Source organism: Balaenoptera physalus, assembly GCF_965194825.1.
Source record: "Balaenoptera physalus genome assembly, contig: SUPER_4_unloc_3, whole genome shotgun sequence".
NCBI lineage: Eukaryota > Metazoa > Chordata > Mammalia > Artiodactyla > Balaenopteridae > Balaenoptera > Balaenoptera physalus.
Window position 1 is genome coordinate 675910 of NW_028126543.1, and position 23439 is coordinate 699348.

Sequence of the window (23439 nt, forward strand, 5' to 3'; positions counted from 1 at the left end):
GTCTGAGATGCCATGAGAAAACACTCTGCGTAGAATTCTTCGAGGGCCTCGTACCTGAAGTCACTCTGCTCGAGGAGAAAGTCAGCATCCTACCATGCTGTGGCGCTACCGGGACACTCAGCGTGAGCACTTGCCTCAAGGTAAGGCCCTGAATTGCCGTGCAGAAGCGGAGGCGTGCAGCAGTTTTCAGGAGGCCGTAGCCACTGCTCTGCATTAGTTTATTTATTTATTTATTTGTTTATCTATCTATTTATTTATTTATTTATTTAATATATCATTTTTTTTTTACTGTGTTGGGTCGTCGTTGCTGCATGTGAGCTTTCTCTAGTTGCAGCGAGCGGGGGCTACTCTTCGTTGCGGTGCGCCGGATTCTAATTGCGGTGACTCCTCTTGTTGTGGAGCACAGGCTCTAGGCACGTGGACTTCATTAGTTCTGGCATGCGGGCTCTGTCGTTGTGGCTCCCGGTCTCTAGAGCGCAGGCTCAGTCGTTGTGGTTCACGGGCTTAAGTACTCCGCAGCATGTGAGATCTTGGTGGACCAGGGCTCGAACCCATGTCCGCTTCATCGGCAGGTGGATTCCCAAACATTGCACCACAAGGGAAGCCCCTGCTCTGCATTATTTTAATGTCAGTATGCTTTGCAGGACATCTAGGAGCCTCGCGTGGGCACCCTATTTCCTGCAAGAACACTGAGTACCCCGAGGCCCCCATGGGCCCGCTAAGCCACATCCAGGCCCATAGCCCTTCGGAGCCACTCTGTGTATGCCGAGTGTAGGGCAACACACTGCAATCCTTCTTGGGACAGCTTGAATTCCCCAGCACTCGAACAGGTCCACGAACACCGTTCTAGCAGGTCCAACGTGCCGTGCAAGTCTGGCTCATTGCCCAAGTCTGAGCTGCACTGAGAAAAACCCTCGGCTTCATATTCCATCTGGGAGTCCCTGCCTGAAGTCTCCCTGCCTCCAAGAGAAAGTCGGCTTGCGTTCCGCCTGCAACTAAAGCCCAGTTCCTCTGGTAACACTGCAGGCTTTTGAAGAGCCACGGGCCCGGAGGCCTAGCTGGGGCGTTCCTTCGTTGAGGCAGTTCGCTATTTGCAGAACACCCTGCTGCGAGGAGTTGATTCAGGGAAGGAACCACAGGGTAACCTGTGTCTCTTTGGACTTGTTAGAAAGCACCGGGATATATGCTGCGTGTGCCCTTGGAAATGGGGGCCTGATGAAACTAGCCTTGCTTTCCCATTTTGAAAGCTCCATTCATGCTGCCTTGAAGCTACTTGAAATTGAGTGCTGTTGACGGGCCACTAGCCACTGTAAGCATGGCTCTGGGTAGAAAATGAGTTTTCTCTAGCTATGCCGTCTGCTTCGATGGGCGGGTTGGAGCTCATCCTGCCACGCTCTAGAGCTAAAGGGAAACTCAACGTGAGTACTGGCCTCGAGGTAAGTCCCTGAGTAGCCGCGCAGAAAGGGAGGCATGCAGCTGTTTCCATGAGGTCTTAGTCGCTGTTCTGCTTGATTTTATTTTATTTTTTTATTTTTTATTTTTTTTTAAGGTTTATTTTTTGATTGATTGATCGCTATGTTGGGTCTTCGTTTCTGTGCTAGGGCTCTCTCCAGTTGCGGCAATTGGGGCCACTCTTCATCGCGGTGCGCAGGCCTCTCACTATCGCGGACTCTCTTGTTGCGGAGCACAGGCTCCAGACGCGTAGGTTCAGTCATTGTGGCCCACGGGCCCAGTTTCTCCGCGGCATGTGTGATCGTCTCAGACCAGGGCTCGAACCCGTGTCCCCTGCATTGGTAGGCATATTCTCAACCACTGCGCCACCAGGGAAGCCCCTGTTCTGCTTTATTTTAAAGGAAGTACCCTTTTCAGGACTCGTAGGCCCCTCGGGTGTGCATCATTTTCGCTCCAAGAACCCTGAGTACCTCCAGACTCCTGTGGGCCTGCTGAGCAACATCGAGGCCCAAAGGTCGGTCCCTCGGAGGCCCTCTGTGTATGCCGAGTGATGGGCAACACACTGCCTGTTCCTTAAGGAGAGCTAAATTTGCAGAGCACTGGAACAGCCCCAGGACCACATTTCTAGCCAGTGGGACGTGCCCTGGAAGTGTTCGTCACGGCCCCCGTCTGAGATGCCATGAGAAAACACTCTGCGTAGAATTCTTCGAGGGCCTCGTACCTGAAGTCACTCTGCTCGAGGAGAAAGTCAGCATCCTACCATGCTGTGGCGCTACCGGGACACTCAGCGTGAGCACTTGCCTCAAGGTAAGGCCCTGAATTGCCGTGCAGAAGCGGAGGCGTGCAGCAGTTTTCAGGAGGCCGTAGCCACTGCTCTGCATTAGTTTATTTATTTATTTATTTGTTTATCTATCTATTTATTTATTTATTTAATATATCATTTTTTTTTTTACTGTGTTGGGTCGTCGTTGCTGCATGTGAGCTTTCTCTAGTTGCAGCGAGCGGGGGCTACTCTTCGTTGCGGTGCGCGGGCTTCTAATTGCGGTGACTCCTCTTCTTGTGGAGCACAGGCTCTAGGCACGTGGACTTCATTAGTTCTGGCATGCGGGCTCAGTCGTTGTGGCTGCCGGGCTCTAGAGCGCAGGCTCAGTCGTTGTGGTTCACGGGCTTAAGTACTCCGCAGCATGTGAGATCTTGGTGGACCAGGGCTCGAACCCATGTCCGCTTCATCGGCAGGTGGATTCCCAAACATTGCACCACAAGGGAAGCCCCTGCTCTGCATTATTTTAATGTCAGTATGCTTTGCAGGACATCTAGGAGCCTCGCGTGGGCACCCTATTTCCTGCAAGAACACTGAGTACCCCGAGGCCCCCATGGGCCCGCTAAGCCACATCCAGGCCCATAGCCCTTCGGAGCCACTCTGTGTATGCCGAGTGTAGGGCAACACACTGCAATCCTTCTTGGGACAGCTTGAATTCCCCAGCACTCGAACAGGTCCACGAACACCGTTCTAGCAGGTCCAACGTGCCGTGCAAGTCTGGCTCATTGCCCAAGTCTGAGCTGCACTGAGAAAAACCCTCGGCTTCATATTCCATCTGGGAGTCCCTGCCTGAAGTCTGCCTGCCTCCAAGAGAAAGTCGGCTTGCGTTCCGCCTGCAACTAAAGCCCAGTTCCTCTGGTAACACTGCAGGCTTTTGAAGAGCCACGGGCCCGGAGGCCTAGCTGGGGCGTTCCTTCGTTGAGGCAGTTCGCTATTTGCAGAACACCCTGCTGCGAGGAGTTGATTCAGGGAAGGAACCACAGGGTAACCTGTGTCTCTTTGGACTTCTTAGAAAGCACCGGGATATATGCTGCGTGTGCCCTTGGAAATGGGGGCCTGATGAAACTAGCCTTGCTTTCCCATTTTGAAAGCTCCATTCATGCTGCCTTGAAGCTACTTGAAATTGAGTGCTGTTGACGGGCCACTAGCCACTGTAGGCATGGCTCTGGGTAGAAAATGAGTTTTCTCTAGCTATGCCGTCTGCTTCGATGGGCGGGTTGGAGCTCATCCTGCTACGCTCTAGAGCTAAAGGGAAACTCAACGTGAGTACTGGCCTCGAGGTAAGTCCCTGAGTAGCCGCGCAGAAAGGGAGGCATGCAGCTGTTTCCATGAGGTCTTAGTCGCTGTTCTGCTTGATTTTATTTTATTTTTTTATTTTTTATTTTTTTTTAAGGTTTATTTTTTGATTGATTGATCGCTATGGTGGGTCTTCGTTTCTGTGCTAGGGCTCTCTCCAGTTGCGGCAATTGGGGTCACTCTTCATCGCGGTGCGCAGGCCTCTCACTATCGCCGACTCTCTTGTTGCGGAGCACAGGCTCCAGACGCGCAGGTTCAGTCATTGTGGCCCACGGGCCCAGTTTCTCCGCGGCATGTGTGATCGTCTCAGACCAGGGCTCGAACCCGTGTCCCCTGCATTGGCAGGCATATTCTCAACCACTGCGCCACCAGGGAAGCCCCTGTTCTGCTTTATTTTAAAGGAAGTACCCTTTTCAGGACTCGTAGGCCCCTCGGGTGTGCATCATTTTCGCTCCAAGAACCCTGAGTACCTCCAGACTCCTGTGGGCCTGCTGAGCAACATCGAGGCCCAAAGGTCGGTCCCTCGGAGGCCCTCTGTGTATGCCGAGTGATGGGCAACACACTGCCTGTTCCTTAAGGAGAGCTAAATTTGCAGAGCACTGGAACAGCCCCAGGACCACATTTCTAGCCAGTGGGACGTGCCTTGGAAGTGTTCGTCACGGCCCCCGTCTGAGATGCCATGAGAAAACACTCTGCCTAGAATTCTTCGAGGGCCTCGTACCTGAAGTCACTCTGCTCGAGGAGAAAGTCAGCATCCTACCATGCTGTGGCGCTACCGGGACACTCAGCGTGAGCACTTGCCTCAAGGTAAGGCCCTGAATTGCCGTGCAGAAGCGGAGGCGTGCAGCAGTTTTCAGGAGGCCGTAGCCACTGCTCTGCATTAGTTTATTTATTTATTTATTTGTTTATCTATCTATTTATTTATTTATTTAATATATCATTTTTTTTTTTTACTGTGTTGGGTCGTCGTTGCTGCATGTGAGCTTTCTCTAGTTGCAGCGAGCGGGGGCTACTCTTCGTTGCGGTGCGCGGGCTTCTAATTGCGGTGACTCCTCTTCTTGTGGAGCACAGGCTCTAGGCACGTGGACTTCATTAGTTCTGGCATGCGGGCTCAGTCGTTGTGGCTGCCGGGCTCTAGAGCGCAGGCTCAGTCGTTGTGGTTCACGGGCTTAAGTACTCCGCAGCATGTGAGATCTTGGTGGACCAGGGCTCGAACCCATGTCCGCTTCATCGGCAGGTGGATTCCCAAACATTGCACCACAAGGGAAGCCCCTGCTCTGCATTATTTTAATGTCAGTATGCTTTGCAGGACATCTAGGAGCCTCGCGTGGGCACCCTATTTCCTGCAAGAACACTGAGTACCCCGAGGCCCCCATGGGCCCGCTAAGCCACATCCAGGCCCATAGCCCTTCGGAGCCACTCTGTGTATGCCGAGTGTAGGGCAACACACTGCAATCCTTCTTGGGACAGCTTGAATTCCCCAGCACTCGAACAGGTCCACGAACACCGTTCTAGCAGGTCCAACGTGCCGTGCAAGTCTGGCTCATTGCCCAAGTCTGAGCTGCACTGAGAAAAACCCTCGGCTTCATATTCCATCTGGGAGTCCCTGCCTGAAGTCTCCCTGCCTCCAAGAGAAAGTCGGCTTGCGTTCCGCCTGCAACTAAAGCCCAGTTCCTCTGGTAACACTGCAGGCTTTTGAAGAGCCACGGGCCCGGAGGCCTAGCTGGGGCGTTCCTTCGTTGAGGCAGTTCGCTATTTGCAGAACACCCTGCTGCGAGGAGTTGATTCAGGGAAGGAACCACAGGGTAACCTGTGTCTCTTTGGACTTCTTAGAAAGCACCGGGATATATGCTGCGTGTGCCCTTGGAAATGGGGGCCTGATGAAACTAGCCTTGCTTTCCCATTTTGAAAGCTCCATTCATGCTGCCTTGAAGCTACTTGAAATTGAGTGCTGTTGACGGGCCACTAGCCACTGTAGGCATGGCTCTGGGTAGAAAATGAGTTTTCTCTAGCTATGCCGTCTGCTTCGATGGGCGGGTTGGAGCTCATCCTGCTACGCTCTAGAGCTAAAGGGAAACTCAACGTGAGTACTGGCCTCGAGGTAAGTCCCTGAGTAGCCGCGCAGAAAGGGAGGCATGCAGCTGTTTCCATGAGGTCTTAGTCGCTGTTCTGCTTGATTTTATTTTATTTTTTTATTTTTTATTTTTTTTTAAGGTTTATTTTTTGATTGATTGATCGCTATGTTGGGTCTTCGTTTCTGTGCTAGGGCTCTCTCCAGTTGCGGCAATTGGGGTCACTCTTCATCGCGGTGCGCAGGCCTCTCACTATCGCAGACTCTCTTGTTGCGGAGCACAGGCTCCAGACGCGCAGGTTCAGTCATTGTGGCCCACGGGCCCAGTTTCTCCGCGGCATGTGTGATCGTCTCAGACCAGGGCTCGAACCCGTGTCCCCTGCATTGGCAGGCATATTCTCAACCACTGCGCCACCAGGGAAGCCCCTGTTCTGCTTTATTTTAAAGGAAGTACCCTTTTCAGGACTCGTAGGCCCCTCGGGTGTGCATCATTTTCGCTCCAAGAACCCTGAGTACCTCCAGACTCCTGTGGGCCTGCTGAGCAACATCGAGGCCCAAAGGTCGGTCCCTCGGAGACCCTCTGTGTATGCCGAGTGATGGGCAACACACTGCCTGTTCCTTAAGGAGAGATAAATTTGCAGAGCACTGGAACAGCCCCAGGACCACATTTCTAGCCAGTGGGACGTGCCCTGGAAGTGTTCGTCACGGCCCCCGTCTGAGATGCCATGAGAAAACACTCTGCGTAGAATTCTTCGAGGGCCTCGTACCTGAAGTCACTCTGCTCGAGGAGAAAGTCAGCATCCTACCATGCTGTGGCGCTTCCGGGACACTCAGCGTGAGCACTTGCCTCAAGGTAAGGCCCTGAATTGCCGTGCAGAAGCGGAGGCGTGCAGCAGTTTTCAGGAGGCCGTAGCCACTGCTCTGCATTAGTTTATTTATTTATTTATTTGTTTATCTATCTATTTATTTATTTATTTATTTAATATATCATTTTTTTTTTACTGTGTTGGGTCGTCGTTGCTGCATGTGAGCTTTCTCTAGTTGCAGCGAGCGGGGGCTACTCTTCGTTGCGGTGCGCCGGCTTCTAATTGCGGTGACTCCTCTTGTTGTGGAGCACAGGCTCTAGGCACGTGGACTTCATTAGTTCTGGCATGCGGGCTCTGTCGTTGTGGCTCCCGGTCTCTAGAGCGCAGGCTCAGTCGTTGTGGTTCACGGGCTTAAGTACTCCGCAGCATGTGAGATCTTGGTGGACCAGGGCTCGAACCCATGTCCGCTTCATCGGCAGGTGGATTCCCAAACATTGCACCACAAGGGAAGCCCCTGCTCTGCATTATTTTAATGTCAGTATGCTTTGCAGGACATCTAGGAGCCTCGCGTGGGCACCCTATTTCCTGCAAGAACACTGAGTACCCCGAGGCCCCCATGGGCCCGCTAAGCCACATCCAGGCCCATAGCCCTTCGGAGCCACTCTGTGTATGCCGAGTGTAGGGCAACACACTGCAATCCTTCTTGGGACAGCTTGAATTCCCCAGCACTCGAACAGGTCCACGAACACCGTTCTAGCAGGTCCAACGTGCCGTGCAAGTCTGGCTCATTGCCCAAGTCTGAGCTGCAGTGAGAAAAACCCTCGGCTTCATATTCCATCTGGGAGTCCCTGCCTGAAGTCTCCCTGCCTCCAAGAGAAAGTCGGCTTGCGTTCCGCCTGCAACTAAAGCCCAGTTCCTCTGGTAACACTGCAGGCTTTTGAAGAGCCACGGGCCCGGAGGCCTAGCTGGGGCGTTCCTTCGTTGAGGCAGTTCGCTATTTGCAGAACACCCTGCTGCGAGGAGTTGATTCAGGGAAGGAACCACAGGGTAACCTGTGTCTCTTTGGACTTGTTAGAAAGCACCGGGATATATGCTGCGTGTGCCCTTGGAAATGGGGGCCTGATGAAACTAGCCTTGCTTTCCCATTTTGAAAGCTCCATTCATGCTGCCTTGAAGCTACTTGAAATTGAATGCTGTTGATGGGCCACTAGCCACTGTAGGCATGGCTCTGGGTAGAAAATGAGTTTTCTCTAGCTATGCCGTCTGCTTCGATGGGCGGGTTGGAGCTCATCCTGCCACGCTCTAGAGCTAAAGGGAAACTCAACGTGAGTACTGGCCTCGAGGTAAGTCCCTGAGTAGCCGCGCAGAAAGGGAGGCATGCAGCTGTTTCCATGAGGTCTTAGTCGCTGTTCTGCTTGATTTTATTTTATTTTTTTATTTTTTATTTTTTTTTAAGGTTTATTTTTTGATTGATTGATCGCTATGTTGGGTCTTCGTTTCTGTGCTAGGGCTCTCTCCAGTTGCGGCAATTGGGGCCACTCTTCATCGCGGTGCGCAGGCCTCTCACTATCGCGGACTCTCTTGTTGCGGAGCACAGGCTCCAGACGCGCAGGTTCAGTCATTGTGGCCCACGGGCCCAGTTTCTCCGCGGCATGTGTGATCGTCTCAGACCAGGGCTCGAACCCATGTCCCCTGCATTGGCAGGCATATTCTCAACCACTGCGCCACCAGGGAAGCCCCTGTTCTGCTTTATTTTAAAGGAAGTACCCTTTTCAGGACTCGTAGGCCCCTCGGGTGTGCATCATTTTCGCTCCAAGAACCCTGAGTACCTCCAGACTCCTGTGGGCCTGCTGAGCAACATCGAGGCCCAAAGGTCGGTCCCTCGGAGGCCCTCTGTGTATGCCGAGTGATGGGCAACACACTGCCTGTTCCTTAAGGAGAGCTAAATTTGTAGAGCACTGGAACAGCCCCAGGACCACATTTCTAGCCAGTGGGACGTGCCTTGGAAGTGTTCGTCACGGCCCCCGTCTGAGATGCCATGAGAAAACACTCTGCCTAGAATTCTTCGAGGGCCTCGTACCTGAAGTCACTCTGCTCGAGGAGAAAGTCAGCATCCTACCATGCTGTGGCGCTACCGGGACACTCAGCGTGAGCACTTGCCTCAAGGTAAGGCCCTGAATTGCCGTGCAGAAGCGGAGGCGTGCAGCAGTTTTCAAGAGGCCGTAGCCACTGCTCTGCATTAGTTTATTTATTTATTTATTTGTTTATCTATCTATTTATTTATTTATTTAATATATCATTTTTTTTTTTTTACTGTGTTGGGTCGTCGTTGCTGCATGTGAGCTTTCTCTAGTTGCAGCGAGCGGGGGCTACTCTTCGTTGCGGTGCGCGGGCTTCTAATTGCGGTGACTCCTCTTCTTGTGGAGCACAGGCTCTAGGCACGTGGACTTCATTAGTTCTGGCATGCGGGCTCAGTCGTTGTGGCTGCCGGGCTCTAGAGCGCAGGCTCAGTCGTTGTGGTTCACGGGCTTAAGTACTCCGCAGCATGTGAGATCTTGGTGGACCAGGGCTCGAACCCATGTCCGCTTCATCGGCAGGTGGATTCCCAAACATTGCACCACAAGGGAAGCCCCTGCTCTGCATTATTTTAATGTCAGTATGCTTTGCAGGACATCTAGGAGCCTCGCGTGGGCACCCTATTTCCTGCAAGAACACTGAGTACCCCGAGGCCCCCATGGGCCCGCTAAGCCACATCCAGGCCCATAGCCCTTCGGAGCCACTCTGTGTATGCCGAGTGTAGGGCAACACACTGCAATCCTTCTTGGGACAGCTTGAATTCCCCAGCACTCGAACAGGTCCACGAACACCGTTCTAGCAGGTCCAACATGCCGTGCAAGTCTGGCTCATTGCCCAAGTCTGAGCTGCACTGAGAAAAACCCTCGGCTTCATATTCCATCTGGGAGTCCCTGCCTGAAGTCTCCCTGCCTCCAAGAGAAAGTCGGCTTGCGTTCCGCCTGCAACTAAAGCCCAGTTCCTCTGGTAACACTGCAGGCTTTTGAAGAGCCACGGGCCCGGAGGCCTAGCTGGGGCGTTCCTTCGTTGAGGCAGTTCGCTATTTGCAGAACACCCTGCTGCGAGGAGTTGATTCAGGGAAGGAACCACAGGGTAACCTGTGTCTCTTTGGACTTCTTAGAAAGCACCGGGATATATGCTGCGTGTGCCCTTGGAAATGGGGGCCTGATGAAACTAGCCTTGCTTTCCCATTTTGAAAGCTCCATTCATGCTGCCTTGAAGCTACTTGAAATTGAGTGCTGTTGACGGGCCACTAGCCACTGTAGGCATGGCTCTGGGTAGAAAATGAGTTTTCTCTAGCTATGCCGTCTGCTTCGATGGGCGGGTTGGAGCTCATCCTGCTACGCTCTAGAGCTAAAGGGAAACTCAACGTGAGTACTGGCCTCGAGGTAAGTCCCTGAGTAGCCGCGCAGAAAGGGAGGCATGCAGCTGTTTCCATGAGGTCTTAGTCGCTGTTCTGCTTGATTTTATTTTATTTTTTTATTTTTTATTTTTTTTTAAGGTTTATTTTTTGATTGATTGATCGCTATGTTGGGTCTTCGTTTCTGTGCTAGGGCTCTCTCCAGTTGCGGCAATTGGGGCCACTCTTCATCGCGGTGTGCAGGCCTCTCACTATCGCGGACTCTCTTGTTGCGGAGCACAGGCTCCAGACGCGCAGGTTCAGTCATTGTGGCCCACGGGCCCAGTTTCTCCGCGGCATGTGTGATCGTCTCAGACCAGGGCTCGAACCCGTGTCCCCTGCATTGGCAGGCATATTCTCAACCACTGCTCCACCAGGGAAGCCCCTGTTCTGCTTTATTTTAAAGGAAGTACCCTTTTCAGGACTCGTAGGCCCCTCGGGTGTGCATCATTTTCGCTCCAAGAACCCTGAGTACCTCCAGACTCCTGTGGGCCTGCTGAGCAACATCGAGGCCCAAAGGTCGGTCCCTCGGAGGCCCTCTCTGTATGCCGAGTGATGGGCAACACACTGCCTGTTCCTTAAGGAGAGCAAAATTTGCAGAGCACTGGAACAGCCCCAGGACCACATTTCTAGCCAGTGGGACGTGCCCTGGAAGTGTTCGTCACAGCCCCCGTCTGAGATGCCATGAGAAAACACTCTGCGTAGAATTCTTCGAGGGCCTCGTACCTGAAGTCACTCTGCTCGAGGAGAAAGTCAGCATCCTACCATGCTGTGGCGCTACCGGGACACTCAGCGTGAGCACTTGCCTCAAGGTAAGGCCCTGAATTGCCGTGCAGAAGCGGAGGCGTGCAGCAGTTTTCAGGAGGCCGTAGCCACTGCTCTGCATTAGTTTATTTATTTATTTATTTGTTTATCTATCTATCTATTTATTTATTTATTTAATATATTATTTTTTTTTTACTGTGTTGGGTCGTCGTTGCTGCATGTGAGCTTTCTCTAGTTGCAGCGAGCGGGGGCTACTCTTCGTTGCGGTGCGCGGGCTTCTAATTGCGGTGACTCCTCTTCTTGTGGAGCACAGGCTCTAGGCACGTGGACTTCATTAGTTCTGGCATGCGGGCTCAGTCGTTGTGGCTGCCGGGCTCTAGAGCGCAGGCTCAGTCGTTGTGGTTCACGGGCTTAAGTACTCCGCAGCATGTGAGATCTTGGTGGACCAGGGCTCGAACCCATGTCCGCTTCATCGGCAGGTGGATTCCCAAACATTGCACCACAAGGGAAGCCCCTGCTCTGCATTATTTTAATGTCAGTATGCTTTGCAGGACATCTAGGAGCCTCGCGTGGGCACCCTATTTCCTGCAAGAACACTGAGTACCCCGAGGCCCCCATGGGCCCGCTAAGCCACATCCAGGCCCATAGCCCTTCGGAGCCACTCTGTGTATGCCGAGTGTAGGGCAACACACTGCAATCCTTCTTGGGACAGCTTGAATTCCCCAGCACTCGAACAGGTCCACGAACACCGTTCTAGCAGGTCCAACGTGCCGTGCAAGTCTGGCTCATTGCCCAAGTCTGAGCTGCAGTGAGAAAAACCCTCGGCTTCATATTCCATCTGGGAGTCCCTGCCTGAAGTCTCCCTGCCTCCAAGAGAAAGTCGGCTTGCGTTCCGCCTGCAACTAAAGCCCAGTTCCTCTGGTAACACTGCAGGCTTTTGAAGAGCCACGGGCCCGGAGGCCTAGCTGGGGCGTTCCTTCGTTGAGGCAGTTCGCTATTTGCAGAACACCCTGCTGCGAGGAGTTGATTCAGGGAAGGAACCACAGGGTAACCTGTGTCTCTTTGGACTTCTTAGAAAGCACCGGGATATATGCTGCGTGTGCCCTTGGAAATGGGGGCCTGATGAAACTAGCCTTGCTTTCCCATTTTGAAAGCTCCATTCATGCTGCCTTGAAGCTACTTGAAATTGAGTGCTGTTGACGGGCCACTAGCCACTGTAGGCATGGCTCTGGGTAGAAAATGAGTTTTCTCTAGCTATGCCGTCTGCTTCGATGGGCGGGTTGGAGCTCATCCTGCTACGCTCTAGAGCTAAAGGGAAACTCAACGTGAGTACTGGCCTCGAGGTAAGTCCCTGAGTAGCCGCGCAGAAAGGGAGGCATGCAGCTGTTTCCATGAGGTCTTAGTCGCTGTTCTGCTTGATTTTATTTTATTTTTTTATTTTTTATTTTTTTTTAAGGTTTATTTTTTGATTGATTGATCGCTATGTTGGGTCTTCGTTTCTGTGCTAGGGCTCTCTCCAGTTGCGGCAATTGGGGTCACTCTTCATCGCGGTGCGCAGGCCTCTCACTATCGCAGACTCTCTTGTTGCGGAGCACAGGCTCCAGACGCGCAGGTTCAGTCATTGTGGCCCACGGGCCCAGTTTCTCCGCGGCATGTGTGATCGTCTCAGACCAGGGCTCGAACCCGTGTCCCCTGCATTGGCAGGCATATTCTCAACCACTGCGCCACCAGGGAAGCCCCTGTTCTGCTTTATTTTAAAGGAAGTACCCTTTTCAGGACTCGTAGGCCCCTCGGGTGTGCATCATTTTCGCTCCAAGAACCCTGAGTACCTCCAGACTCCTGTGGGCCTGCTGAGCAACATCGAGGCCCAAAGGTCGGTCCCTCGGAGGCCCTCTGTGTATGCCGAGTGATGGGCAACACACTGCCTGTTCCTTAAGGAGAGCTAAATTTGCAGAGCACTGGAACAGCCCCAGGACCACATTTCTAGCCAGTGGGACGTGCCCTGGAAGTGTTCGTCACGGCCCCCGTCTGAGATGCCATGAGAAAACACTCTGCGTAGAATTCTTCGAGGGCCTCGTACCTGAAGTCACTCTGCTCGAGGAGAAAGTCAGCATCCTACCATGCTGTGGCGCTTCCGGGACACTCAGCGTGAGCACTTGCCTCAAGGTAAGGCCCTGAATTGCCGTGCAGAAGCGGAGGCGTGCAGCAGTTTTCAGGAGGCCGTAGCCACTGCTCTGCATTAGTTTATTTATTTATTTATTTGTTTATCTATCTATTTATTTATTTATTTATTTAATATATCATTTTTTTTTTACTGTGTTGGGTCGTCGTTGCTGCATGTGAGCTTTCTCTAGTTGCAGCGAGCGGGGGCTACTCTTCGTTGCGGTGCGCCGGATTCTAATTGCGGTGACTCCTCTTGTTGTGGAGCACAGGCTCTAGGCACGTGGACTTCATTAGTTCTGGCATGCGGGCTCTGTCGTTGTGGCTCCCGGTCTCTAGAGCGCAGGCTCAGTCGTTGTGGTTCACGGGCTTAAGTACTCCGCAGCATGTGAGATCTTGGTGGACCAGGGCTCGAACCCATGTCCGCTTCATCGGCAGGTGGATTCCCAAACATTGCACCACAAGGGAAGCCCCTGCTCTGCATTATTTTAATGTCAGTATGCTTTGCAGGACATCTAGGAGCCTCGCGTGGGCACCCTATTTCCTGCAAGAACACTGAGTACCCCGAGGCCCCCATGGGCCCGCTAAGCCACATCCAGGCCCATAGCCCTTCGGAGCCACTCTGTGTATGCCGAGTGTAGGGCAACACACTGCAATCCTTCTTGGGACAGCTTGAATTCCCCAGCACTCGAACAGGTCCACGAACACCGTTCTAGCAGGTCCAACGTGCCGTGCAAGTCTGGCTCATTGCCCAAGTCTGAGCTGCAGTGAGAAAAACCCTCGGCTTCATATTCCATCTGGGAGTCCCTGCCTGAAGTCTCCCTGCCTCCAAGAGAAAGTCGGCTTGCGTTCCGCCTGCAACTAAAGCCCAGTTCCTCTGGTAACACTGCAGGCTTTTGAAGAGCCACGGGCCCGGAGGCCTAGCTGGGGCGTTCCTTCGTTGAGGCAGTTCGCTATTTGCAGAACACCCTGCTGCGAGGAGTTGATTCAGGGAAGGAACCACAGGGTAACCTGTGTCTCTTTGGACTTGTTAGAAAGCACCGGGATATATGCTGCGTGTGCCCTTGGAAATGGGGGCCTGATGAAACTAGCCTTGCTTTCCCATTTTGAAAGCTCCATTCATGCTGCCTTGAAGCTACTTGAAATTGAGTGCTGTTGACGGGCCACTAGCCACTGTAAGCATGGCTCTGGGTAGAAAATGAGTTTTCTCTAGCTATGCCGTCTGCTTCGATGGGCGGGTTGGAGCTCATCCTGCCACGCTCTAGAGCTAAAGGGAAACTCAACGTGAGTACTGGCCTCGAGGTAAGTCCCTGAGTAGCCGCGCAGAAAGGGAGGCATGCAGCTGTTTCCATGAGGTCTTAGTCGCTGTTCTGCTTGATTTTATTTTATTTTTTTATTTTTTATTTTTTTTTAAGGTTTATTTTTTGATTGATTGATCGCTATGTTGGGTCTTCGTTTCTGTGCTAGGGCTCTCTCCAGTTGCGGCAATTGGGGCCACTCTTCATCGCGGTGCGCAGGCCTCTCACTATCGCGGACTCTCTTGTTGCGGAGCACAGGCTACAGACGCGCAGGTTCAGTCATTGTGGCCCACGGGCCCAGTTTCTCCGCGGCATGTGTGATCGTCTCAGACCAGGGCTCGAACCCATGTCCCCTGCATTGGCAGGCATATTCTCAACCACTGCGCCACCAGGGAAGCCCCTGTTCTGCTTTATTTTAAAGGAAGTACCCTTTTCAGGACTCGTAGGCCCCTCGGGTGTGCATCATTTTCGCTCCAAGAACCCTGAGTACCTCCAGACTCCTGTGGGCCTGCTGAGCAACATCGAGGCCCAAAGGTCGGTCCCTCGGAGGCCCTCTGTGTATGCCGAGTGATGGGCAACACACTGCCTGTTCCTTAAGGAGAGCTAAATTTGTAGAGCACTGGAACAGCCCCAGGACCACATTTCTAGCCAGTGGGACGTGCCTTGGAAGTGTTCGTCACGGCCCCCGTCTGAGATGCCATGAGAAAACACTCTGCCTAGAATTCTTCGAGGGCCTCGTACCTGAAGTCACTCTGCTCGAGGAGAAAGTCAGCATCCTACCATGCTGTGGCGCTACCGGGACACTCAGCGTGAGCACTTGCCTCAAGGTAAGGCCCTGAATTGCCGTGCAGAAGCGGAGGCGTGCAGCAGTTTTCAAGAGGCCGTAGCCACTGCTCTGCATTAGTTTATTTATTTATTTATTTGTTTATCTATCTATTTATTTATTTATTTAATATATCATTTTTTTTTTTTTACTGTGTTGGGTCGTCGTTGCTGCATGTGAGCTTTCTCTAGTTGCAGCGAGCGGGGGCTACTCTTCGTTGCGGTGCGCGGGCTTCTAATTGCGGTGACTCCTCTTCTTGTGGAGCACAGGCTCTAGGCACGTGGACTTCATTAGTTCTGGCATGCGGGCTCAGTCGTTGTGGCTGCCGGGCTCTAGAGCGCAGGCTCAGTCGTTGTGGTTCACGGGCTTAAGTACTCCGCAGCATGTGAGATCTTGGTGGACCAGGGCTCGAACCCATGTCCGCTTCATCGGCAGGTGGATTCCCAAACATTGCACCACAAGGGAAGCCCCTGCTCTGCATTATTTTAATGTCAGTATGCTTTGCAGGACATCTAGGAGCCTCGCGTGGGCACCCTATTTCCTGCAAGAACACTGAGTACCCCGAGGCCCCCATGGGCCCGCTAAGCCACATCCAGGCCCATAGCCCTTCGGAGCCACTCTGTGTATGCCGAGTGTAGGGCAACACACTGCAATCCTTCTTGGGACAGCTTGAATTCCCCAGCACTCGAACAGGTCCACGAACACCGTTCTAGCAGGTCCAACATGCCGTGCAAGTCTGGCTCATTGCCCAAGTCTGAGCTGCACTGAGAAAAACCCTCGGCTTCATATTCCATCTGGGAGTCCCTGCCTGAAGTCTCCCTGCCTCCAAGAGAAAGTCGGCTTGCGTTCCGCCTGCAACTAAAGCCCAGTTCCTCTGGTAACACTGCAGGCTTTTGAAGAGCCACGGGCCCGGAGGCCTAGCTGGGGCGTTCCTTCGTTGAGGCAGTTCGCTATTTGCAGAACACCCTGCTGCGAGGAGTTGATTCAGGGAAGGAACCACAGGGTAACCTGTGTCTCTTTGGACTTCTTAGAAAGCACCGGGATATATGCTGCGTGTGCCCTTGGAAATGGGGGCCTGATGAAACTAGCCTTGCTTTCCCATTTTGAAAGCTCCATTCATGCTGCCTTGAAGCTACTTGAAATTGAGTGCTGTTGACGGGCCACTAGCCACTGTAGGCATGGCTCTGGGTAGAAAATGAGTTTTCTCTAGCTATGCCGTCTGCTTCGATGGGCGGGTTGGAGCTCATCCTGCTACGCTCTAGAGCTAAAGGGAAACTCAACGTGAGTACTGGCCTCGAGGTAAGTCCCTGAGTAGCCGCGCAGAAAGGGAGGCATGCAGCTGTTTCCATGAGGTCTTAGTCGCTGTTCTGCTTGATTTTATTTTATTTTTTTATTTTTTATTTTTTTTTAAGGTTTATTTTTTGATTGATTGATCGCTATGTTGGGTCTTCGTTTCTGTGCTAGGGCTCTCTCCAGTTGCGGCAATTGGGGCCACTCTTCATCGCGGTGTGCAGGCCTCTCACTATCGCGGACTCTCTTGTTGCGGAGCACAGGCTCCAGACGCGCAGGTTCAGTCATTGTGGCCCACGGGCCCAGTTTCTCCGCGGCATGTGTGATCGTCTCAGACCAGGGCTCGAACCCGTGTCCCCTGCATTGGCAGGCATATTCTCAACCACTGCTCCACCAGGGAAGCCCCTGTTCTGCTTTATTTTAAAGGAAGTACCCTTTTCAGGACTCGTAGGCCCCTCGGGTGTGCATCATTTTCGCTCCAAGAACCCTGAGTACCTCCAGACTCCTGTGGGCCTGCTGAGCAACATCGAGGCCCAAAGGTCGGTCCCTCGGAGGCCCTCTCTGTATGCCGAGTGATGGGCAACACACTGCCTGTTCCTTAAGGAGAGCAAAATTTGCAGAGCACTGGAACAGCCCCAGGACCACATTTCTAGCCAGTGGGACGTGCCCTGGAAGTGTTCGTCACAGCCCCCGTCTGAGATGCCATGAGAAAACACTCTGCGTAGAATTCTTCGAGGGCCTCGTACCTGAAGTCACTCTGCTCGAGGAGAAAGTCAGCATCCTACCATGCTGTGGCGCTACCGGGACACTCAGCGTGAGCACTTGCCTCAAGGTAAGGCCCTGAATTGCCGTGCAGAAGCGGAGGCGTGCAGCAGTTTTCAGGAGGCCGTAGCCACTGCTCTGCATTAGTTTATTTATTTATTTATTTGTTTATCTATCTATCTATTTATTTATTTATTTAATATATTATTTTTTTTTTACTGTGTTGGGTCGTCGTTGCTGCATGTGAGCTTTCTCTAGTTGCAGCGAGCGGGGGCTACTCTTCGTTGCGGTGCGCGGGCTTCTAATTGCGGTGACTCCTCTTCTTGTGGAGCACAGGCTCTAGGCACGTGGACTTCATTAGTTCTGGCATGCGGGCTCAGTCGTTGTGGCTGCCGGGCTCTAGAGCGCAGGCTCAGTCGTTGTGGTTCACGGGCTTAAGTACTCCGCAGCATGTGAGATCTTGGTGGACCAGGGCTCGAACCCATGTCCGCTTCATCGGCAGGTGGATTCCCAAACATTGCACCACAAGGGAAGCCCCTGCTCTGCATTATTTTAATGTCAGTATGCTTTGCAGGACATCTAGGAGCCTCGCGTGGGCACCCTATTTCCTGCAAGAACACTGAGTACCCCGAGGCCCCCATGGGCCCGCTAAGCCACATCCAGGCCCATAGCCCTTCGGAGCCACTCTGTGTATGCCGAGTGTAGGGCAACACACTGCAATCCTTCTTGGGACAGCTTGAATTCCCCAGCACTCGAACAGGTCCACGAACACCGTTCTAGCAGGTCCAACGTGCCGTGCAAGTCTGGCTCATTGCCCAAGTCTGAGCTGCACTGAGAAAAACCCTCGGCTTCATATTCCATCTGGGAGTCCCTGCCTGAAGTCTGCCTGCCTCCAAGAGAAAGTCGGCTTGCGTTCCGCCTGCAACTAAAGCCCAGTTCCTCTGGTAACACTGCAGGCTTTTGAAGAGCCACGGGCCCGGAGGCCTAGCTGGGGCGTTCCTTCGTTGAGGCAGTTCGCTATTTGCAGAACACCCTGCTGCGAGGAGTTGATTCAGGGAAGGAACCACAGGGTAACCTGTGTCTCTTTGGACTTCTTAGAAAGCACCGGGATATATGCTGCGTGTGCCCTTGGAAATGGGGGCCTGATGAAACTAGCCTTGCTTTCCCATTTTGAAAGCTCCATTCATGCTGCCTTGAAGCTACTTGAAATTGAGTGCTGTTGACGGGCCACTAGCCACTGTAGGCATGGCTCTGGGTAGAAAATGAGTTTTCTCTAGCTATGCCGTCTGCTTCGATGGGCGGGTTGGAGCTCATCCTGCTACGCTCTAGAGCTAAAGGGAAACTCAACGTGAGTACTGGCCTCGAGGTAAGTCCCTGAGTAGCCGCGCAGAAAGGGAGGCATGCAGCTGTTTCCATGAGGTCTTAGTCGCTGTTCTGCTTGATTTTATTTTATTTTTTTATTTTTTATTTTTTTTTAAGGTTTATTTTTTGATTGATTGATCGCTATGGTGGGTCTTCGTTTCTGTGCTAGGGCTCTCTCCAGTTGCGGCAATTGGGGTCACTCTTCATCGCGGTGCGCAGGCCTCTCACTATCGCCGACTCTCTTGTTGCGGAGCACAGGCTCCAGACGCGCAGGTTCAGTCATTGTGGCCCACGGGCCCAGTTTCTCCGCGGCATGTGTGATCGTCTCAGACCAGGGCTCGAACCCGTGTCCCCTGCATTGGCAGGCATATTCTCAACCACTGCGCCACCAGGGAAGCCCCTGTTCTGCTTTATTTTAAAGGAAGTACCCTTTTCAGGACTCGTAGGCCCCTCGGGTGTGCATCATTTTCGCTCCAAGAACCCTGAGTACCTCCAGACTCCTGTGGGCCTGCTGAGCAACATCGAGGCCCAAAGGTCGGTCCCTCGGAGGCCCTCTGTGTATGCCGAGTGATGGGCAACACACTGCCTGTTCCTTAAGGAGAGCTAAATTTGCAGAGCACTGGAACAGCCCCAGGACCACATTTCTAGCCAGTGGGACGTGCCTTGGAAGTGTTCGTCACGGCCCCCGTCTGAGATGCCATGAGAAAACACTCTGCCTAGAATTCTTCGAGGGCCTCGTACCTGAAGTCACTCTGCTCGAGGAGAAAGTCAGCATCCTACCATGCTGTGGCGCTACCGGGACACTCAGCGTGAGCACTTGCCTCAAGGTAAGGCCCTGAATTGCCGTGCAGAAGCGGAGGCGTGCAGCAGTTTTCAAGAGGCCGTAGCCACTGCTCTGCATTAGTTTATTTATTTATTTATTTGTTTATCTATCTATTTATTTATTTATTTAATATATCATTTTTTTTTTTTACTGTGTTGGGTCGTCGTTGCTGCATGTGAGCTTTCTCTAGTTGCAGCGAGCGGGGGCTACTCTTCGTTGCGGTGCGCGGGCTTCTAATTGCGGTGACTCCTCTTCTTGTGGAGCACAGGCTCTAGGCACGTGGACTTCATTAGTTCTGGCATGCGGGCTCAGTCGTTGTGGCTGCCGGGCTCTAGAGCGCAGGCTCAGTCGTTGTGGTTCACGGGCTTAAGTACTCCGCAGCATGTGAGATCTTGGTGGACCAGGGCTCGAACCCATGTCCGCTTCATCGGCAGGTGGATTCCCAAACATTGCACCACAAGGGAAGCCCCTGCTCTGCATTATTTTAATGTCAGTATGCTTTGCAGGACATCTAGGAGCCTCGCGTGGGCACCCTATTTCCTGCAAGAACACTGAGTACCCCGAGGCCCCCATGGGCCCGCTAAGCCACATCCAGGCCCATAGCCCTTCGGAGCCACTCTGTGTATGCCGAGTGTAGGGCAACACACTGCAATCCTTCTTGGGACAGCTTGAATTCCCCAGCACTCGAACAGGTCCACGAACACCGTTCTAGCAGGTCCAACGTGCCGTGCAAGTCTGGCTCATTGCCCAAGTCTGAGCTGCACTGAGAAAAACCCTCGGCTTCATATTCCATCTGGGAGTCCCTGCCTGAAGTCTCCCTGCCTCCAAGAGAAAGTCGGCTTGCGTTCCGCCTGCAACTAAAGCCCAGTTCCTCTGGTAATACTGCAGGCTTTTGAAGAGCCACGGGCCCGGAGGCCTAGCTGGGGCGTTCCTTCGTTGAGGCAGTTCGCTATTTGCAGAACACCCTGCTGCGAGGAGTTGATTCAGGGAAGGAACCACAGGGTAACCTGTGTCTCTTTGGACTTCTTAGAAAGCACCGGGATATATGCTGCGTGTGCCCTTGGAAATGGGGGCCTGATGAAACTAGCCTTGCTTTCCCATTTTGAAAGCTCCATTCATGCTGCCTTGAAGCTACTTGAAATTGAGTGCTGTTGACGGGCCACTAGCCACTGTAGGCATGGCTCTGGGTAGAAAATGAGTTTTCTCTAGCTATGCCGTCTGCTTCGATGGGCGGGTTGGAGCTCATCCTGCTACGCTCTAGAGCTAAAGGGAAACTCAACGTGAGTACTGGCCTCGAGGTAAGTCCCTGAGTAGCCGCGCAGAAAGGGAGGCATGCAGCTGTTTCCATGAGGTCTTAGTCGCTGTTCTGCTTGATTTTATTTTATTTTTTTATTTTTTATTTTTTTTTAAGGTTTATTTTTTGATTGATTGATCGCTATGTTGGGTCTTCGTTTCTGTGCTAGGGCTCTCTCCAGTTGCGGCAATTGGGGTCACTCTTCATCGCGGTGCGCAGGCCTCTCACTATCGCAGACTCTCTTGTTGCGGAGCACAGGCTCCAGACGCGCAGGTTCAGTCATTGTGGCCCACGGGCCCAGTTTCTCCGCGGCATGTGTGATCGTCTCAGACCAGGGCTCGAACCCGTGTCCCCTGCATTGGCAGGCATATTCTCAACCACTGCGCCACCAGGGAAGCCCCTGTTCTGCTTTATTTTAAAGGAAGTACCCTTTTCAGGACTCGTAGGCCCCTCGGGTGTGCATCATTTTCGCTCCAAGAACCCTGAGTACCTCCAGACTCCTGTGGGCCTGCTGAGCAACATCGAGGCCCAAAGGTCGGTCCCTCGGAGGCCCTCTGTGTATGCCGAGTGATGGGCAACACACTGCCTGTTCCTTAAGGAGAGATAAATTTGCAGAGCACTGTAACAGCCCCAGGACCACATTTCTAGCCAGTGGGACGTGCCCTGGAAGTGTTCGTCACGGCCCCCGTCTGAGATGCCATGAGAAAACACTCTGCGTAGAATTCTTCGAGGGCCTCGTACCTGAAGTCACTCTGCTCGAGGAGAAAGTCAGCATCCTACCATGCTGTGGCGCTTCCGGGACACTCAGCGTGAGCACTTGCCTCAAGGTAAGGCCCTGAATTGCCGTGCAGAAGCGGAGGCGTGCAGCAGTTTTCAGGAGGCCGTAGCCACTGCTCTGCATTAGTTTATTTATTTATTTATTTGTTTATCTATCTATTTATTTATTTATTTATTTAATATATCATTTTTTTTTTACTGTGTTGGGTCGTCGTTGCTGCATGTGAGCTTTCTCTAGTTGCAGCGAGCGGGGGCTACTCTTCGTTGCGGTGCGCCGGCTTCTAATTGCGGTGACTCCTCTTGTTGTGGAGCACAGGCTCTAGGCACGTGGACTTCATTAGTTCTGGCATGCGGGCTCTGTCGTTGTGGCTCCCGGTCTCTAGAGCGCAGGCTCAGTCGTTGTGGTTCACGGGCTTAAGTACTCCGCAGCATGTGAGATCTTGGTGGACCAGGGCTCGAACCCATGTCCGCTTCATCGGCAGGTGGATTCCCAAACATTGCACCACAAGGGAAGCCCCTGCTCTGCATTATTTTAATGTCAGTATGCTTTGCAGGACATCTAGGAGCCTCGCGTGGGCACCCTATTTCCTGCAAGAACACTGAGTACCCCGAGGCCCCCATGGGCCCGCTAAGCCACATCCAGGCCCATAGCCCTTCGGAGCCACTCTGTGTATGCCGAGTGTAGGGCAACACACTGCACTCCTTCTTGGGACAGCTTGAATTCCCCAGCACTCGAACAGGTCCACGAACACCGTTCTAGCAGGTCCAACGTGCCGTGCAAGTCTGGCTCATTGCCCAAGTCTGAGCTGCACTGAGAAAAACCCTCGGCTTCATATTCCATCTGGGAGTCCCTGCCTGAAGTCTCCCTGCCTCCAAGAGAAAGTCGGCTTGCGTTCCGCCTGCAACTAAAGCCCAGTTCCTCTGGTAACACTGCAGGCTTTTGAAGAGCCACGGGCCCGGAGGCCTAGCTGGGGCGTTCCTTCGTTGAGGCAGTTCGCTATTTGCAGAACACCCTGCTGCGAGGAGTTGATTCAGGGAAGGAACCACAGGGTAACCTGTGTCTCTTTGGACTTCTTAGAAAGCACCGGGATATATGCTGCGTGTGCCCTTGGAAATGGGGGCCTGATGAAACTAGCCTTGCTTTCCCATTTTGAAAGCTCCATTCATGCTGCCTTGAAGCTACTTGAAATTGAGTGCTGTTGACGGGCCACTAGCCACTGTAGGCATGGCTCTGGGTAGAAAATGAGTTTTCTCTAGCTATGCCGGCTGCTTCGATGGGCGGGTTGGAGCTCATCCTGCTACGCTCTAGAGCTAAAGGGAAACTCAACGTGAGTACTGGCCTCGAGGTAAGTCCCTGAGTAGCCGCGCAGAAAGGGAGGCATGCAGCTGTTTCCATGAGGTCTTAGTCGCTGTTCTGCTTGATTTTATTTTATTTTTTTATTTTTTATTTTTTTTTAAGGTTTATTTTTTGATTGATTGATCGCTATGTTGGGTCTTCGTTTCTGTGCTAGGGCTCTCTCCAGTTGCTGCAATTGGGGCCACTCTTCATCGCGGTGCGCAGGCCTCTCACTATCGCGGACTCTCTTGTTGCGGAGCACAGGCTCCAGACGCGCAGGTTCAGTCATTGTGGCCCACGGGCCCAGTTTCTCCGCGGCATGTGTGATCGTCTCAGACCAGGGCTCGAACCCGTGTCCCCTGCATTGGCAGGCATATTCTCAACCACTGCGCCACCAGGGAAGCCCCTGTTCTGCTTTATTTTAAAGGAAGTACCCTTTTCAGGACTCGTAGGCCCCTCGGGTGTGCATCATTTTCGCTCCAAGAACCCTGAGTACCTCCAGACTCCTGTGGGCCTGCTGAGCAACATCGAGGCCCAAAGGTCGGTCCCTCGGAGGCCCTCTGTGTATGCCGAGTGATGGGCAACACACTGCCTGTTTCTTAAGGAGAGCTAAATTTGCAGAGCACTGGAACAGCCCCAGGACCACATTTCTAGCCAGTGGGACGTGCCCTGGAAGTGTTCGTCACGGCCCCCGTCTGAGATGCCATGAGAAAACACTCTGCGTAGAATTCTTCGAGGGCCTCGTACCTGAAGTCACTCTGCTCGAGGAGAAAGTCAGCATCCTACCATGCTGTGGCGCTACCGGGACACTCAGCGTGAGCACTTGCCTCAA

General features: G+C 52.9%; 1 long non-coding RNA gene across 1 annotated transcript in view; it reads left to right on the forward strand.

The window, feature by feature from the left end:
* LOC309650398 overlaps positions 1-23439 on the forward strand; it is a 963470-nt gene that overhangs the window by 471378 nt on the left and 468653 nt on the right. The gene's annotated exons all lie outside the window — the stretch shown is intronic.